Genomic DNA, 17,631 nt, shown 5'->3' on the forward strand with positions numbered 1-17,631 from the left:
CAACTCATAATAGCTTTTAGGTCACAGTTGAAATAGCTGCTGTGAAACTATTGGGTGTTTAGATAGGTGCAAGGATGTATTGTACAGCACAAGGAATATAGCCAATATTTTGTAATAACTGTAAATGTAGAGTAAACTTTAAAAACTGTATAAAAATTTAAAAAATAAAAATAAATAGCTGCTGTGAGTTTTATTGGTGTTATATAGCTTTTTAGGTAGTCGGGGGTAATAAAATTCTCCCTTATTTATGCTGGTAGCATTTTAAAGAGCAAAAAAAAACAAAAAAAACAAAAAGATGTTCCAATAGATTAGGAGCCTAAAGGAGTTACAGATTGGGTCTGCTAGCCAGTGAACAGCACCTGACAGGAACTGGGCTATCCCAGGCCTTAAGGGTCATCTGAATGGCTCTAGTTCTCAGGAATAGTTTTCAAAGAACACATGATCTTACATTTCCTCTGATCATATTATCCTTTTAGATAACTTGGAAAGGTACAAATAACTAAGAAAACAATCTCCTAAATTAGGTAATCTAAAGATAGCCACTGGAAACATTTCGGTGTATTTCTTGTCTTTTTTCCTATGCGTATATAATTTAAAATCCATTGGGATTATGTTACATATATAATTCCTATAATATATATGCTTTGGAAATTTAGAATAAAAATCTCCCTTTGGTATGTGACTTTTAAACAGTGCAATAGGTCAGTAATCATTGTAAAGTACTTATAAAAAAACATTTTTGTTTTTGTTCCTTTTAATTATGCAAATGAAAAACTACAAGATTTGCTTCTTATACTTCAGTCCAATGCATATTAATTGAGCAAATTCTACATCCAATATAATGTGAAAAACACTTTGGGAGATTAAAAACAGAACAAAACATTTATAAGACACAACTTTTGCCCTCAATGCATTTTATATAGATATATGCACAACTAACCATTAGATGAATCAGAGAGTGTTTCTTTATAAAATAGACACTAAATAAATTTCCAAATGATCATAGGCCATAGATAGAAGAGCTCCAGTTTGGGAGATTACAAAGATGGGTCAGTTGAGTTGGGTCTTGGTATATGGCTAGGATTTCAACCCACAGATGGTGGTGATGGGTAATGGTTGAAGGAAGGGTGATGTGGAATGAAGGAAACACATTCAGGATGGAATAGCATGAACAAAAGCAAGAAGTGAAAAAAAATGAGTTGACCTCTGTAGTAGAAGAAAACACTGGTAAAGTAAATCTCAGACGATACACTAAAAACAAATTTGAATGTCAGAATGATTTTATATGTATGTTTCTTCTGTAGGCAGTGTAGAACCACAGATACTTTTGAAAAGGGGCATAAAATGATCAGGGCTATACCTTAAGAATATTACATGGGACATAAAATTCCTAGAAGGTATGATATGTCATTTGTGTGTAGGTTGGTGTTTGTATAGTGGTTTTCTAAATACCTTTTTAATTTTTTATTATAAATTGATATGTTTTTTCTTTCTATACCCCAAAAAACCTTTTTAGAACTACTTAAAAGAGCATAAGAATTGCCTAAAATATTTTAATGTCTAAACTTCCTTGTCATTAGTATTTGTTTTTTTAATTTGCAACTTAGCAATGAAGTGTTCATTTTTTCTGTATATATTTATTCCCTTTGTCTCTCTTTCATGAAATGCTTCATTCACTCAAAAAGCATTTATGGACAACTATATGAATAGAATACTGTGTTACATAATGAGTATTACAGGAACTATGTGCCCTGGATAATTTGGGATAAATTCTGGGCCTGAAGATAGCATTTTAGTAAGGGGAATTTTGAATATCATTCATTTAAGGAAAATGCTAGCACTTGAGATAACCAAACCTTATTAGTTGATACTAATTATCCTGGTTATTAAATATTTGGAAATTTAGATTTCTCTTATTTGTTCTTTAATTTCCTTTCTAAATTTTTAAAGTGTTTTCTTTCATTGCTTGTTAACCACCTATGATGCATACACATCATAAGCTGTCAAATTACTTAGTGGTTCTTTGAATGCTTAACTGAACTGGTTAAAGTCAAAGCCTGTGTATGTATGTTTAAACAATCTGCATCAATTAATTTTCTTGTTTTAGGTTTACTGATTTACCCCAACTGGATGGAAAATAAGACAGATAGATAGATAGATAGACCTAGATACAATGAAGAACAGATGCTGGCAAAGTAAGTAAAGCAATCGTCACCTTTAGAGGGAAAAAATTGTTCATGCTTTGTGATTCAACTGTACTGTGGGTGGTAGGTAACATTTAAAATATGTAACATCATTTATACACAAAAACTTCTACATATATATACTCTGAAGTTGCAGCTCCAAATCATAGATTATTTGGTGTGCTGGGGGCCTTAATTACCATCACTCTAGTCTAACCTCTTTCCCACCCAATGTTGTCTTACAATATTTCTGATGGACAGTCTTTTAGTCTCTATTTAAAAATATCTAGTGATGAAGGGCTTAATGTCTCACCAGGTTGAGGGGCCACTAGGAGTTGGTGCCCAAGCCTCTCTTATTTTCTCCCCAGGTGGTACTGGAACCTCTCCTTGCCCTCAGCCTGGGCCTTCCCCAGTGGTGTTAAAGATAAGCATGATTCCTTTATCTTCAGCTCTTTTCAGAGGCATCCTGCCCACAGTGCCCAGTCCTCAAGGGGCTCCAGTCAGGTGGCCAAGACTATCACTCACGCAGTTCATGGGGAACCAAAAACCAGCACTAAAATAAAGCTGAATGGTGGAAAAAAATTTTTTTTGAATGCTTGATGTTTTTATCATTCCTTTCATTATCATCCTGTTAAGCTCAGTTTACAACTAAAAAGAGAAAGATAAATATATATTATGCAGTTAACTTACTGAGCATTATCTACAGAATACGTGTGTACCTGTATCTCACATAAGAAAAATGTGATTTCTCAGTATTCATATGACAATTGTTCCATGTAGGAATAATAGTCAACATAAGTACAACTCTATTTTCAGGCCAATCATGCATATTTAGATCACAGCACTCATGGAACATTGCCTCTTAATCCCTAAATTTGCAGTCATAATGTTTTCAGAAATAAATATCATGAAATTGATAAGCTAAAATAAATTCTTAAGACAAATAGCTATGAAACCTGGACAGAAGTCTCCTTAGTTTCTCATCTTCTATAAAGAGCTTCACAAATCACTAGGAAAATCAGCCTAGAGATAAACATAATAAACCACATTTCCCATCCATTCTTGAAGTTGATCTTTCTTGAGATGTGATCAAACAGTACCTCTTGTTGAAGACAGAAAGAAGGCCGGACCCTGATACTCAAGCTTTGATTCTGGATCAGTTTGTTGGCCTGGACTCACCAGGAAGCCCATTTCACTTCTAATGGCTATGAGAGCTAGAAAGTTATTTCTTTGATTTGATTTAAATCTAGCTACCTATGCTTTCTATTCACTGATTTTAGTTTGGTTTACAGGAGCTATATACTGAAAAATCTACCACATCTTTTGATGATTGTGTTTCCAGTGTTTGAGGTAAACTGTAATTCTTGCTTGCTTCCAAAAGCAAATTTTCTCTAGTTTCATTTGGCGTGCCTATTAAAATACAGAGTTCTGGGGACTTCCCTAGTGGTCCAGTGTTAAGAATCTGCCTTCCAACGCAGGGGATGCGGGTCGATCCCTGGTCGGGGAGCTAAGATCCCACATGCTGCGGGGCAACTAAGCCCATGTGCCACAACTAGAGAGAGGCCTGAGCCGCAGTGAAGAGCCCACGTGCCGCAACTAAGACCCGACATAGCCAAAAATAAATAAATAGATATTTTTAAAAAAATACACAGTTCTGTTTCCCCATCTCCGGACACTTTTATTCATTAGGTCTGTGGTGGGCTCCAGGATTTTTGTATGAGCTGTGTTTGCAACTGAGTAGTTTTATCAGCCTGTTTCCTGTATGTAGTAATTTGGAGGTCCAACAGCTTTCTTCCATTTTGTATGCTGTCTCTTTAATTCCAAGCTGGCAGTGTTTCTACTGGTATAAAATTGTCAAGAATCTATGAGGTCTCCTGCATATGTTAAAGGAATTCACTCCAGAAGAACAGAGGCTTGTCTATAGATGTTCCCCAGATAATCCCATCTCTATATTAGAGCTTTGAGGGGAACTATGAGTCAATCTCGCCAGAGAGATTTGTGGGACTGAATACTCTGACTTATTAATCTTTCTGAAGTATTAGCCAAAGTTTGACCAGCCACATTCTTGGCTTTTTCTCTGCAGAATGCTTTCCTGGTAGTGAATCTCTTAATTTTTGTGTTTTGTTTGAAACTGGATAAGCTGAGAACTTCTCAAATCAAGCCCTGGTTCCTTTTTGTTTGAGTTCTTTCCTCAAGTTGGACAGCCACATGTAAATCGATGAAGCCAGAACACACTCTCACACCATACACAAAAATAAACTCAAAATGGCTTAAAGACTTAAACGTAAGACATGACACCATAAAACTCCTAGAAGAGATCACAGGCAAAACATTCTCTGGCATAAATTGTACCAATGATTTCTTAGGTCAGCCTCCCAAGGCAATAGAAATAAAAACAAAAATAAACAAACGGACCTAATCAAACTTAAAAGCTTTTGCACAGCAAAGGAAACCATAAACAAAATGAAAAGACAACCTACAGGCTGGGAGAAAATACTTGTAAGCGATGTGACTGACAAGGGCCTAATTTCCAAAATATACAAACAGCTCATACGACTCAACAACAAAAAGGAAAACAAACAACCCAATCAAAAAATGGGAAGAAGGCCTAAATAGACATTTCTACAAAGAAGAAACACAAATGGCCAATAGGCACATGAAAAGATGCTCAACATCACTAATTATTAGAGAAATGCAGATCAAAACCACCTCACACCGATCAGAATGGCCATCATTAAAAACTCTACAAATAGCAAATGCTGGAGAGGATGTGGAGAAAAGGGGAAACTCCTACACTGTTGGTGGGAATGTAAGTTGGTGCAGCCATTATGGAAAACAGTAAGGAGGTTCCTCAGAAACCAAAAAATAGAACTATCATATGATCCAGCAATCCCACTCCTGGGCATATATACAGACAAAACTGTAATCCAAAAAGATACATGCACCCCTATGTTCATAGCAACATTATTCACAATAGCCAAGACATGGAAACAATGTTAATGTCCATCGACAGATGAATGGATAAAGAAGATGTGGTACATATATACAATGGAATACTACTCAGCCATAAAAAAGAACAAAGTAATGCATTTGCAGCAACATGGATGCAGCTAGAGATTATCATACTAAGTGAAGTAAGTCAGAAAGAGAAAGACACATACCATGTGATATCATTTATATGTGGAACCCAAAATATGACACAAATGAACCTATTTACAAAACAGAAACAGACTCACGGACACAGAGAGCATCCTTGTGGTTGCCAATGGGGAGGGGATTGGGGGAGATGAAGTGGGAGGTTGGCGTTAGTAGATGTAAGCTGTTATATATGGAATGGATAAACAACAAGGTCCTACTTTATAGCATAGAGAACTATATTCACTATCCTATGATAAACCATAATGGAAAAGAATATTAAAAAAAGAATGTATATAAATGTATAACTGAATCACTTTGCTGTACAGCAGCAATTAACACAACATTATAAATCAACTATACTTCAATAAAATAAAAAAAGAGTTCTTTTCTCAATTCATCTCTTTCTTTCTGCAATTTACTATAGGCAGTAAGAAAAAGCCAGGATGCATATTCAACACTTTGCTTGGAAAGCTCCTCAGCTGTATGTCCAATTTCATTGTATACAAGTTCTATTTTCCACATAACTGCAGGACACAATTCTGCTAAGCTTTCAGCCACTGTATAAAAAGGATCCCCCTTCTTCAAATTTCCAATTGCATGTTCCTCACTTCCTTCTTAGTCTTCACCAGCAGCCACTTTAACGTCCATATTTCTACCAACAGTCTGTAGGTGATGATTTAGCTACTCTCTAAGGTGATATATGTTTTTTTCTGCCATTTTCCTCTCTTCCTTTTGAGTCATCACTAGCAGAGTTGTTAACATTCATGTTTCTACTAACAGCTTGTTTAAGGCAAGATAGGTTTTTTCCATCATATTCCTTGAAATTCCTCCAGTTTCTGCCCATTGCCCAATTCCAAAGCCATGTCTACATTTTCAGTCTTCTTAATAGCAGCACACTGCTTCCAGTTACCAAAATTTGTTAGGGTTCAGCTAGAGAAGCAGAACCAGTAGAAGATACATAGTAAGATATTTATTGCAAAGCTCATGTGATTGCAGGGCCTGGCTAGGCAAGTCCAGAATCCATAGAGCAGACTGCCGGGAACAGCAAGCTAGAACTCTTGGTCATGGTCTGAAGCTTCTGTCCACAGGTGGAATTTTTTCTTCAAAAGGGAAGCCTCAGCTCTGCTTTTATGGCCTTTCAACTGACTGAACCAGGCCCATCTTGATTATCTAGGATAACCTGTCTTACTTAAAGTCAACTGATTATGGACTTTAAACACATCTGCAAAATATCTTCGTAGCAACACCTAGATTAGAGTTTGACTGCATAACTGGGAACTGTAGCCTTGCCAAGTTGACACATAAAAGAACCATCACAGTGTACTGTATTATGCTTCTTTCATTAACCCAGCTGCCTCCTCACATATACCCTAGTAATTTTCATTTGGATATTCAGGCTTTAAAAGGATTTATTCTCAGAGATATTTTAAGGATCAAAATAAAATAATTCTACCTTATTAGCTTGTTGTACGTAATAGTTCTTCAATTAGCAGTTGTAACTTTATAAGCTGCAAATTATTTCTCCATGAGGATTTAAAAGTTTGATGTCCATTACATATAAATTTCTTTTTGTTGGCAATGGCATTAGTGGTATTTAAATAGTCTGTTGTCCTACTGGGTACTAGCAGCATTGACATCACCTGAGAGCTTATTAGAAGTACAGACTCCAGGCTCTCACCCCAGCACTCCTGAAGTAGAATCTGTGTTTTAAATACCCCAAGTTTGATTCGGTTGTACACTGAAGTTTGAGAAGCACTGGTCTACTGCAATGGCTTAGTTTCTTCACTGTTAGGCCTGGCTCTAGGCTTATCTTCTACCTTTTCCGCCATACTTAACACACCCGGGATGTGCTTTCCTTCCTACAAACCTGAAAACATAATTCCTAAGTCTAAAAGTTTTCAACATTTCATCATGCATAACGGTTAAAGTCCAGATGACCTTCAAAATCCACATGACCTTCAAAGTTCTTCCTAATAGACTTCTAAGTACTTTTCCAGGTATACTTTTCTGAACATACCCTGAGGTCTCACTATACTGCTTGAATTTCCCTAAGGTACCATGCCTTTCCTCCTCTGTGCCTTTCTTTCCACACTCTGTTCCCCTGCATGGAGTGCCCTATACCAACCTGGTTGAACTTTGGGAATCCTCACTTTACTCTTTTTGGGAATAAAGGACCCATGCTCTTTATCTTGGTAACTGTACCTGATACACAATAGATATTGATTATCTATTAAGGGAAAAATAAATTTTCAACGTACAACAAAGTACCAAAATGTTTTCCAGAGATGCTTGAAGACTAAATGAGTTGAATAACAAGCAAGCATAATAGAGTACTAGGTAATAAGCACCATTCGAAAGGCATAGCGGCTATCTCATTACGTCTGATGACATTTCAGAGAGTTGGTTATTATCATCTCCATTTTACAAAAAAGGAAGCTGAGACAGAAAGAGGGTAAGAAACTTATTCAATGTCTCATAATAGGTGTGCATAAAAACTTAGGCAATCAGATTCCAGAACCCATGTGCTTGATTATATGGACTCCAATGCATATAAAAGCATTTTTCAAAGTCCTTGTAAATGTAAAATTTTAAGATTTGTGTGGTAATCAGACACATAATCAATAGTCGCAATTGTCATTTCTTTAAAAATAACTTTCTATGAAACATTTAGAACACCATAAAGAGGGTGAAGTGCCAACTGTTTCAATTAAAACTATGTTCAGTTCACAGCAAAACTTTTTGAGTGTCTACTGTAGTGGATATGTATCTGGGCTTTTTTGCCCACTGCTCCTTCAGTAAGATCACCCTAGTTTTATTTTGAGGTACCACTTTTCCCCCACTGTAAGTTATTTGGTTAGAGTGAGATCAATTCTCTTCCCATTTCTTGTTTTCCAGGAGTGCACAGGTGACTCACACCTGTCCGGTCATCATATTCGAAGTTATTGGCCACCATGACTGATTCAGAGATGGGCTCATGACCCAAGTAAGTCAATGAGTGGGACTCGGTTTAGTAGATATTAACATATTGGTTGATGGTTCATAATTGTAAGAGTAGAAGAGTAAGAAGGAAACTCAAAGAGGAAAGAGGTGAACCAGGAGAGAGTGGAGTCATTGAAATCATTGTTTGTAAAGAGTTTCAAGAAGTAATGCATCAACATAATGAAATTAATAGTTGAAACTATCAACCAAAATACTTGGACAAAATATTTTATTCACTTTCAGTAACCATAACTTCAGTTATGATTGATTGTTCCCAGCAGGATTTGTATCTGTGTAAATAGGCACATATTGATTTTTTTAAAAAAGAGAAGATAGGTGATCTCATTATTTTCTTTTTTAAATCAAAGGTTTCCTTTTAGGGATTTTTCCTTCACTCAGGAAAATACTGAATGAGTCACGGTGCTAATCTGTTTTGCTCTAATGAATCTTATCTTCTTATTATGGAGATGTTTTTCAGTGTGGTGATAATTGCCTAGCTGATTGATAGTGATTTATTTGTACTCATCTCTTCATTCAACAACTCTTTTTCAAGCTTCAGGTATGCATCAGACACTGTGCCAGAGGAAATGAGTTTCAAACGTGTCCCATAACCTAGAATGTAAGCTGCATAGGAGCTCATGACTCAGAGCCTGGTGCCTAGCAGACATTCAGTGTTGGATCACACTATCAGAAATCCATACATATGGATGTGGAGTGTATTTCTGTATTAATTTAACAATGGTAGCTTCTGGCAAGCTATGCTTGGCCTTCAAATATTTCCTGTGACTCAGACATGAATTAAAAGCTTGAGCCTCTGTACTTCTTTTCCTTATTACAGTTACTCCTCATAAGCCCAAGTTTAATGACACATTTTTAGCAGTTCACAATAAAATCATTAATTATGCTTAGTATCAGTACAATTTTAAATAGTGGTCCTGGAATGACACCCTGATTCCACAGTAGACAATGATTTTGGCCCCTATTAGTTTACTAGCTTTAGTGGGTTAAATGGTGGCTTCTCCCCAAAATATGTCCACATCCTAAACTCTAGAATCTGTGAATGTGACCTTATTTGGAAAAGGGGTCTTTGCAGATTTAATTAGTAAGGATTTCGAGCTGAGATCACCCTGGATTACCTAGATGGTTTCCAATTCCAATGACAAATGTCTTTAAAGGAGACAGAAGAGAAGAAGACACAGACACAGAGAGGAAGGCCATGTGAAGATGGAGGCAGAGGTTGGAGATATTTAGCCATAAGCCGATGGAGTCCTGGAGCCGCCAGAAGCTGAATGAGGCAAGGAAGGATTCTCTCCTAGGCCTTGGGGAAGTCTATGGACCTGACGACATCTCGCCTTTGGACTTCTGGCCTCCAGAAGAGTGAACAAATATATTTCTCTTGTATTAAGCGTTGAGCCTGTGGTCATTTGTTAAGGCAACCCTAGAAAACTAATACGCTAGTTCATAGCAACTATCTAATTAAGGATTCTCTTGGGTTGTTTTATTTCACAATAATTTGAGGAAGTCAGTATTTCTACTCCAATTCTTATTTTCATCCAGTGAAGACATTTGTTTCCATTAAAGTGACACTGACCCTGGGACGATATTCCTCTGGGGGAAAAGTTCCGTTTACAAAGCTCCACAGGTTGGCCAAGTGTCTGGATCAGGGAGCAGGGAGACATTGCTTCTGGCTCTACCCATCTCTGGGCTAAGTTCTTTCTGTGTCTCTGATGCTTCTTCCTATGAGGATGTTAGGCAAGTTCAGTTGAAAATTAACCATCCACCCAATCCAGAGTACTCTACTTCCCTTTAGTCTTTCTTCCGCACTCTGTTGGTTTCTTTCATATCATCCATCACAACTGGTAATTATATGAATACTTGCTTGTCATAACTCCAAGTTCAAGGAACATAATAATTGCACCTAGCATATTGTGTGGCACTCAGTAGGGCCTCAACAAAAATGTATTAATGAATAAATCAATGAGTGAACATTTTGAGTGGAGAGCAAGAAAATGATTATTACTTTGGGGTCAGAATCAGACTGTTCAAGGACGGATTTTTTTTTTTTTTAAACTTACTACGTCAAACGCCATTGAATTTCAAGATTGAAAAGAATCATGCCTTCCTGACAGATACGACCAAAATGCTTGGCTGAAACATTCTCGGTGACAGGAAACTCACTACCTCACTACTTCTGGTCTTTTCCATTTCACTTTCCTTTCCCACTCCTCCCGATTATTACAATCTTTATTGTAGCATTTTGCACACCTGATGCACAGAGGCCTGGAAGTCTGGAAGTGGGAGGGACAGAGGGAACCCCAGGGCCCAGTTCAGGGTCTGAGACCCCCGGGCTCAGAGTGGACGCGCGGTAGCTGACAGTTGGGTAAGGTAGCGGCGCCACCTTTCTGCTGAGTTCGCCGCGAGTCTCGGCTTCCCTGCGGGCACAGGGTCCTTCTCCCCAAACTCCTCGCTTTTCCTCCCCCAGGCCCGCCGCCACGCGCAGCCGCATCCCCGCCGCCGCCCCCGTCACCTGCGCGGCAGCCCTGGCGGCTCGGGGGCCGCTCCTGCCGCCCCGGGAGCGGTGGCGGAGGGCGCGGGGCGCGCGGGCGGCGACCCGGCCTTTCCTCTCTTCTCTCCCCCAACTCCCGCCTCTCCCTCCGCTCGCCCTCAGCCCCTCCTTCCGCACTCCGCTGCCTCCTCTCTCCTGACAGCTGCCCGGCACCTTCGGCAGGGAGTTTGGAGCCGCCCCACCGCAGAGCCTACAGCCGGCCGAGCCCCCGCGCCGCCGCCATCTCTGCCTCCGCCTGGGTGGGACCTGGGCCTCGAGGTGAGACCCAACTCTCTCTCTCCTCTACCCCCTTCTGCCACCTCTTCCCTCTCCCGGCTACGCGAGGAGCCGGGCGCCGGGGCGCGCGTGGCCGGCCGGAGCCCGCTGGCCACCTGGGGACCGGGAGGCCGGGGCGGGTCCGGCGGCGCCACCGGAGGGGCCCGCGCCAGGCGGGAGGGGCGGCGGGGGCTCTCGTTCCCCCGGGGCGAGGCGCATCGGGGCGCGCGCCCGAGGGCAGCCCTCCGAGCCTGGGCGCGCACCTGCCGGGTGCCCCCGAAAAGACGTGCCACCTGGCCAACTTCTTTTCCAGGTCTCCTTCCTACTTTGGAAACTGAAGGGACTGCGACGGAAACCAGTAAGCCCTGGGGCCCGGAGGAAGGATTTGTTGGTTTGGATGACAAAAGAAAAAAAATGTGCTCTAGGGGTGGTTTAGCCCGGAGCTTCTGTTTCCACCATCTCCGGCTCTCCCCAAGCAAATTAATAAAACAAAACAAAAACAACAAAACCCAATCCCAACCAAAGCCCTTATTTAATGGGACTTGTAGGGATGTGAAAAAGAGACCCAACCGAGGAATCATTTTGGAAACCCCAGGTAGGATGAGGCCATTTGAGAAAGTGGGTATTTGGGGGTGTTATTTCTAGGACTTGGGTTTGCAAGCAGAAGAGGAGACTGGCTCTTGTAAGCCTGAGGGAGTTCCTTATATTGAGGGGCTGCCTGGAGTGTCCTCTGTTAACTTTCATATCCTTAAGTATTAAAGTATGTTGAAACAAATACTCTTTCAGAGCTCTGGACTTGGAGTCAGAACATCTGGCTTTTGGTATGATTTGCCGTTTATGGTGACAGCTGTGGTTAGTTTAATCTCTTTGGGCCTCAGTTTTCTCATCTGTCAAGTTAGAGGGTTGGATTCAAATTCTGAGGGCCTTTTAATAATATCTAAGATGTTTCCCAACTTAAAAATTTATAATTCTTTCACTTTTTAACATGTTACAAACATTGCTAGATTCATAATTTCATGAAATTTAAAAAATCTATACTGATCTTGGCATTTTTGTTCATATGCATTTATGACTTATGATTTTAGGGTTTTCCAACCAAAACTTAAAGAGAAAAACACTTATAAAAGAGCTCAGAAATATGTAGTTTACATGTAAATATTTAGATCATCTCTGAGTCTAGCTTAACGAATCATGTTCAACTTGAAGTTAATATTTGCAACACTGCAACAAAAACATGTGGCTTTAGTATAGTACTTATTCACTTTCAGTATTGTATATTTGGAGGAAATAAAAATTGTTTAGGAGGAAAACAAAAATTGCACCTTTCCTATCAATTTCTGCTCTTGAACAGTGTTACTTTTTAGCATGAAGTTGTGTGCAGGATATTAAAAAAATGGTTTCAGACCACTTTAGAGCCTCTCTGAAATTAAGTTCAATAGCAGAGGTGCCAATTTTAGTAATGCATTTTAGTTGTCTTGGGATGAATCCTAGAAAAATGGCAGAGTTAACTAAACAGATAAACCAGAAATTAGGAATTGACACACAGACACACACAAAGTTGTACAAGAAGTGTGCACTATAAAGTGTCAGTGAGATTTTTATTTCCTTTTGATAAAAAACAACAAACAACTGTTGACCTGTTTTAGCAGACAGAATGTTAGAATAGCTTTTGTTCTTCCTTGTAATTCAAAATTATTTGCGACCTAGTCATCAGTAGTTGGGATAGGTTTAGAAGTGTCTCTGGCTCTTTTTGGTGGCTTTGATCTAAAATAAAACAATGTGTTCCCACCTAGCATGTGCTTTGTATTCCATTTGGAAGAGTGGAATAGATTTGAAGTACTCTTTTATGAAGACATTTAAATTTATTTTCATTGCCTTTTCACCTTTGGACTGGAAGTGTCATCAATTATTCAGGCATTTGTCTTCCATCATAGTCTCTGGTGAAGTAGATGATCATCTCCTTTGAAAGAGATGCCCAGAATGTTAAAGAAATTGGTTGTTGAATGAACAGAGAGTAGTAGAACTCAAATATCCTGGCTTCTAGTCGCTTGTTGGAAAACAGCTGAAAACAGTGGATGGATCTGCTCATGGTCCAACTCATTCATGGCTTGGGAGAGCCATCATGGTTGGCAGAAGCTCTATTCCTCTTTTGTAATGAATTTACCAAGAAAAAAACAGTGTGTCTTCACAGTTAGATCACTATTATATAACTAAAAGGTTTGTGTTTGTGAAGTGCAGTATCCCAAGGGGGTCTTAGGAATAAAACTTTAAAAATATCCAGAAAAAGAAAAGAATTGCCTTGGCAGATATTGCACTGCACTTTTCCCTACTGAGAGCCAAACACATAACTAAAAAACATGTCCTGTGGAGTTAAAAATGAAGAAAAGGGCTTACAGTCTGCTCTAATTCTTTTAAGATTTTTATGTGATTTACAAATTCCACTTTTAATTAAATCAGAAAGGCACAAGTGTTCACCTCCTGGCCAGACCTTGTACATATAAACTTTTGGAGTTTCAGTTCAAATTTGGTCTGCTTATAATTTGAAATATTCCTCCTCAAATATTTTTTAAAACTTCTCTAAACTCCGTAGTGATATTACCTGTTGTCTTTTCATACACATGATCTTATTAATCTTTAAATTTTTTGAACTATGACATATACAGGGAGAAGAGTACATAAAACAAATGTACTGGTTGACAAATAATATAGCAAATCATTATAACAGATAATTACAAGGCAAATACGCATTATTTACCATACAAGTAAGAGAACATGCCAATACCCAGAAACCTCTTGCTTGTTCCTTCCTAATCACAATTTTCCTTTTACTTAAAAAAATTAGATGAATATAGGAGGCATTCTTTCATAGATTCTTTTGCTTAAGATTATGCTTATGAGACTAAGCCATATCCTCTCCATTTGAAAGCATAAACTTTTAAAAAGAGATGTCTGTATTCCCTATCATTGATTCATTTCTTCACATTCTCTCTTAAACCTACTTCTATCACTCTTTTGTTTTCAGTACTCTGCCAAAACTATTCCTTTCACTGTCACCGGTGACATCACCTCTCCCAAATCCAGTAGTCAGTTGTCACCTTTGATCTTACTTCACCTGTTGGTAGCATTGTCACAGTTATCACTCTCTGCTCCTTGTAATATTTCTTTGTTGACCTCCAGGGCACCATGTACTCTTGATTTTTCCTCCTTCTTCACTAGCCATTGCTTTCTGTCCCCTTTGCTGATCTCTCTTCTGCTCTCAGAGGTTTTAACCTTAGAATATCTTAAGCTGCAGTCCTTGGGAGCTCATTTCTTTCTACACTCTTTGATGATTTCATGCAATCTCTATATTTGTACACTGATGCCTCCAAAATGATAGCTCAAGCTTTGACTTATCTCCTTGAACTTCAGACCTCTGTGTCCACCTGCCTGCTCAACATTTCCATTTGGATGTCTAGTAGACATCTCCAGTTCAGCATGCTCCAAATGGAATCTTCATCTTGCCCAAGCCCACTCTATCTGCAGCCTTCCCTATCTTCATCCTTCACGTTACTCATGCCCCAAAACTTGGAGTCATCTTTGATATCTCCCATTCCCTCATACCTTAGATGTAACGTGTCAGGAAGTCCTCTTTGCTCTATCTTCAGAATAATTCCTGAATATAATTGCTTTCATCACCTCCATGGCTGTCATCCTAGTCTGAGCTGACACCATCTCCCACGTGGATTATTGCAAGAACCTCCTAACTGGTCTCCCCGTTTTCATCCTTTTCCCTCCATAATCCAGTCTCAAAATTGCAATTAGAGCTCTTTTCTTGCAACATATGTCAGATCATGTCACTTTTTTCCTCCAAAACCTCCAGTGCCTTTCCAGTTCATACAGAGTAAAGTCTTAAAGGACCCAAATCCTTAGAATTACCTATAAGGTGCTACCTGTTTTTTTCTCTCCCATTTACCTATCTGATCTCACTTCTTGCTGTTTTTCTCATTCACTCAGTTCCAGCTACACTGACTGGTCTCCTTGCTATTCTTTGAGTATATCAGAGACCATCTTTGCTCTGGCTGGAAAGCTCTTCTCCCAGATACCACAGGACTTACTCTGTTACTTTCACTTCTTTTAAATCTTTGTTCAGTTGTCTCCTTTTCAATGAAGCCTACTCTGATTATCACATTTAAAATTGTACATCTTACCTTGCAAAACACTTTCCCCTTTCCTTTGCTTTTCCGCATGTACTTACTACCTTTAAAAATACTGTATGACTTAATCATTTTTCCTGTCTCATTTCTGTTAGAATGCAAACTCCATGAGGGTGGATTTTTTTTCCTGTTTTGCTCCAAAATAGAGCCTAGTACTTGAAATAGAGCCAAGCATATAAGGGGAGCTCAGTAATTTTTTTTTGATGATTGAATGCTGTTGCTGACAGTGGATGTTGTTTGTTTGTTTTCATTACTGGATATATTTTATTATATGAATATAATACCTTTATTTTTTACTCATTCTGTTTAAGGATATTTGGGTCATTTCTGTCCTTCTCTCCTTCCCTCCCTCCCTTTTTCCTTTCTTCCTTCTTCCTCCCTCCCTCCCTCCCTTCCTCCCTCCCTCCTTCTGTCCCTTTCTTTCTTTCACTACCATAAATAAACCACCTATGATTCTTCTTCTACAAATGTGCTTAGATGCAGGAGTTTCTTTAGAGTATAAAACTGCTAGTCAAATTACTAGAACACAGGGCTTGCAGATATCAGCTTTGTTAGATAATGCCACACTTTTCCAGCATGGGTCCACCAATTTATATTCCTACTTTCATTCCTCTGCATCCCTGCCAAAATTTAGTATTATCATGACCTTTAATTTTTGCCCATCTGGTAGGTATGTATTATATCATTACTGTTTGTTTCTTCAATTACTAGTGAGATTGAGCCTAGTATCTGTAAAAATAGGCTAGGTTATGCTGCGGTAACAGATTATCCCCAAATCTCATTGACTTAATGCAATAAAGGTTTATTTTTCATTCAAGAAAAGTTTCCTCTGGATTAAGGCAACTGTACAGGGCAACTATTGTCAGGTCTAAATTCAGGGAACCTCCGTCATTCTGTAGCTGTACAATCTGGAACACAGGACTTTCCCAGTTGGTATAGTATGGGAAAAGAAAGTGTGGGTAATCATGAACTAGCTTTAAATGCCTCCATCTGGAAGTGACATGAATGATTTACACTCATACTTCAGACGCAAAAGAAGTCATATGGTATGCCTAAGTTCAAGGAGGTGGGGAAGGTTAACCTCTGTTCTAAAAGAAAAAATAAATCTGAGAATACTGGTGAGCAGCAATGTATTAGTTATCCATTTCTGTGTAACAAGTTACCACCACATTTAGTGGCTTAAAACAACAAATACTTACTGTTTTCAAGTATCAAGAGTTGATAATATGTGTGGGTCTGTTTTTGGGCTCTGTATTTGTTCCTTTGGTCTCTTTCTGTAATTACTACAGGTTTAAATTGTCTTGCTATCTGGTAGGTAGGGGAGTAAATCCTTCCGCTTGGTGCAATTTTTTCAGGAGTGCTATAGCATTCCTTGGCCCTTTACCTTTCCATATACATTTTTTGAATCAGTTTGTCAAGTTCTAAAAAATTAGTACTATTAGTACTAAAAAATTAGTAAATTTAATGGAGATTCTATTGAGATTGTTTTGAGTCTATAAACAATTAAAAGGAAATTGATACCTTGTAAATATTCAGTTCTAGAATCCATGACTGTCTCTCAATATATTTAGGTCTTCTCTAATATGATAAATGTAAACATAGTCTAATTTTTCCCTTAGGAGTCCTTGAACATTACCTTGTTTGATTTATTCACAGGAACTGCATATTTTTGAAGTTATTTTAAATGAATCTTTTCAAAAAATTCATTGTGTTTCTGTTACTGCCATATAGAAATAAACTTGACCTTTAAAAGTATTTTAAAAATAATAGCTTTATTGGACTATAATTCGCATATCATAAAATTCATCCTTTTATAGTGTACAAATCACTGGTTTTCAGTACGTTAACAGAGTTATGTAACCATCACCACTATCTAATTTTAGAGCATTTTTGTCACTCCCAAAAGAAACCCCATACCCCTTAGCATTCACCCCCCATGCCCCCCCACCTCCGATCCCTGGAAACCACTGATGTACTTTCTGTGTCTATGGATTTGCCTGTTCTGGACATTCTGGACGAATAAAATCATGGGCCCTTTAGTGAACAGATTCTTTCACTTAGCATGTTTTTAAGGTTTATCCATGCTGTATCATGGATCAGTACTTCATTCTTTTTATGGCCAAATAATATTCCCTTATATGGATATATCACATTTTGTTCATTCATTCATCAGTTGATGGACATTTGGGTAGTTTTCACTTTTTGGCTATTATGAATAGTGCTGCTACTAACATTTGCATACAAGTTTTTGTGTGAATGTATGTTTTCATCTCTTTTGGGTATATACCTGGGAGTAGAATTGTTCAGTCATATGTAA

The 17,631-nt window shown here is 38.5% G+C and overlaps 1 protein-coding gene across 2 annotated transcripts in view; it reads left to right on the plus strand.

The window, feature by feature from the left end:
- The first annotated feature begins 10,885 nt into the window (after positions 1 to 10,885).
- Positions 10,886 to 17,631, plus strand: part of LEPR (leptin receptor) — a 95,347-nt gene continuing 88,601 nt past the window's right edge. The window contains exons 1-2 of one of the 2 annotated variants that reach the window (XM_036872078.1): positions 10,886 to 11,124; positions 11,435 to 11,479. The gene's annotated coding sequence lies outside the window, so the exon portion shown is untranslated. The remainder of the gene's footprint in view (positions 11,125 to 11,434; positions 11,480 to 17,631) is intronic. The other variant, XM_036872085.1, reaches the window with a different exon arrangement.

The sequence above is a fragment of the Balaenoptera musculus genome, chromosome 1 (assembly GCF_009873245.2).
Source record: "Balaenoptera musculus isolate JJ_BM4_2016_0621 chromosome 1, mBalMus1.pri.v3, whole genome shotgun sequence".
Classification (NCBI taxonomy): domain Eukaryota; kingdom Metazoa; phylum Chordata; class Mammalia; order Artiodactyla; family Balaenopteridae; genus Balaenoptera; species Balaenoptera musculus.